This window comes from Pyxicephalus adspersus, chromosome 3 (genome assembly GCF_032062135.1).
Source record: "Pyxicephalus adspersus chromosome 3, UCB_Pads_2.0, whole genome shotgun sequence".
Classification (NCBI taxonomy): Eukaryota; Metazoa; Chordata; class Amphibia; order Anura; family Pyxicephalidae; genus Pyxicephalus; species Pyxicephalus adspersus.
In genome coordinates this window covers 56972554-56975157 of record NC_092860.1, presented here as the reverse complement: position 1 = coordinate 56975157, position 2604 = coordinate 56972554, and positions in this window count along the sequence as shown.

Sequence of the window (2604 nt, the reverse complement as noted above, 5' to 3'; positions counted from 1 at the left end):
GCTAGCTTTAGATATTGCAGTTTGGCATTGCATGCTGTTATTTAGTCTATGATCTACCAGAACCCCCAGATCCTTTTCCATTTCTGACTCCCTCAAATTTATTCCCCCTAGACAGTATGAAGCATGCATGTTGTTAGCCCCCAAGTGCATAACTTTACATTTATCTATAATAAATGTCATTTGCACTTGGCTGCCCAATCAAACAGTACATCCAGGTCTGCTTGTAGATTATAGACATCCTGTATGGACCTAATTCCATTACATAGTTTGGTATCATCTGCAAACACAGAAAAGGTACTTTTAATCCCAAACTCTATGTCATTTTTAAAGATGTTAAACAGTAAAGGTCCCAACACTGAACCCTTGGGTTGACCACCAATAACTCTAGACCATCCAGAGTATGAATCATTAATTACAACTCTCTGAATGCGGTTCTTAAGCCATTTCTCTATCCATTTGCAGATTGACTTTTCTAAACCTATTGACCCTAACTTGCATATTTGTTTAATGCTTTAGCAAAGTCCAAGTACACTATATCAACTGCTATTCCACTGTCCACCTGTTTACTTACCTCCTCATAAAAAGATATTGCAACATCTAGCCTAAATACATTCCTTAAAATTGCAGGCTGCTTAAAAAGCATATATCTTCTGCTGTCTGGAACCTGAACTAGTCTTAACAAATGTACAAGGGGGTGCTGAGAAGTTCCTGGCTTTGCCCAGAAAGAAGAGAGCCAGAGTTATGAAATAACACATTTATTCAACATATTATCCCCTGAGACTGATGCACTTGGTACAACGTAGTTGCAGCTTTTCTAGACCGTTCAAATAAAAGTCTTTTGGTTGGGCCGCAAACCAGCTCTAAGCAGCATCTTTGACATCAGAAATGTCCTCAAAACGTTGCCCTTTCAAATGTTTCTTCAAATGTTTCTTCAAATTCGGGAACAGATAATAGTCCGAAGGGGCCAGGTCAGATGAGTAGGGGGGATGGGGGACCAATTGGAAACCCAGGGTGTTCAATTGTGCAGTCACAACGTTGGATGTTTGCGCAGGTGCATTCTCCTGCAAAAAAAGGATCCCTTTGGTCAACTTTTCACAGCATTTTGCCTTAATTGATTCCTTCAGCTGATCCCTGATACTACCCATTTCATAAACGAATCATTTGTGCCTTTCTGAGAAAAGAAAAATTTATAAGGCAATTAATCATTTATGGCTAAGTGCATAGTATTTTCTGATATATATATATATATATATATATATATATATATACATAGTCTGGGTAAAAGGTAGTGGTTTTTCAGACAAAAAGGGCCAGCTAACTGCCCTCCATGCTGTTTAGGAATTGTTTGTGAATGCTAGAATTGGGCAGTGAAAGTAAAAAATGTCCTTACATTAGTGCTTAGCGTAAGTAAAAATGTTACAGTGTCAGTGGTCAGAGAAAGAATATAACATTACCCAGAGCAGTCAATAAATGCTCCAACTTCAGTGGTTGTAAGTAAAACATGTCTGGTTTAAGCAGGAGTAGTAAATGCTATATATATATACCGGTATATATATATATATAAAACCTGAACCACACAGACATGCACATTTTCTGCACGTTACACATACACATTCACACAGCATTACATAAATGCAAAAACTTGGGAAAACGCCCTATTGCTTTTTCCAGCATTTTATTTTTTTTAAACGTTGCAAGCAAGGAAACGCCCTGGTGTGGATTATTAGCCCATTGGAATGCATGGGGATTTCAAACATGGGCTTTAAAAGCCTCAGGTTAAACGCTGTGGAAACGTCCGTGTAGACCAAACCTTAAGTTAAAATAAATAATACATAAATAATATTGCCTCTATTGACTATTTGTTTCACAGTTTTTGTTCTCCATGATTTTCTAAGAAATCTGAGTTTATCAAAGATAGGACAGGTTTTGTTCCCTGGGGATCATGCTTTAAAAATTAAGAATGAAGGTACTGTAATACTTTTTAAAGTGGTGATCAGAAATTTCACTTACTTTATTGGAGTAGTTTATAAAAACTCAGCACCACTTTTTTAATGCAGCAATAGACGGCAAAAGTGACAAAGAGATGTTTCAAATAAATACCACCTATCTCCATTTTAGCCTTTAGTTTTTCCACCTTGAAAGTGGGAAATAAAAAGGACAAAATTTAACACGAATGATGAAAACTAAAAATGTTTTGCAAGTAGATTACATATGAGATTATGAACATTAGTAGATTGTATATATAATCCTATTTGAACATATTTTAATACATTTCATAAAATCATATTTTTACTGCCATGTATGTTGCATTGTTTATTATTTTAAAACATGATGAATAGCTTGTTTGATTTAATGAATTCCTAAATTGAACACAAATCGCTTTTGTATCGGTCACCGTATGGAACCAAATGCCAAATTTAGATTCAATGAAAAATTAAGACAGTAAACAATTGCAAGGTAAACCACTAAAAGGCTTCGTACATAGAAATGTGCATGCATTCCCCCAGATGAACAGTAACACATATACCCTGTTTCCCCGATGATAAGACACTGTCTTATTTTTTTTGGAAGGCCAAAATATGCTCTAGGGCTTATTTTCAGGGG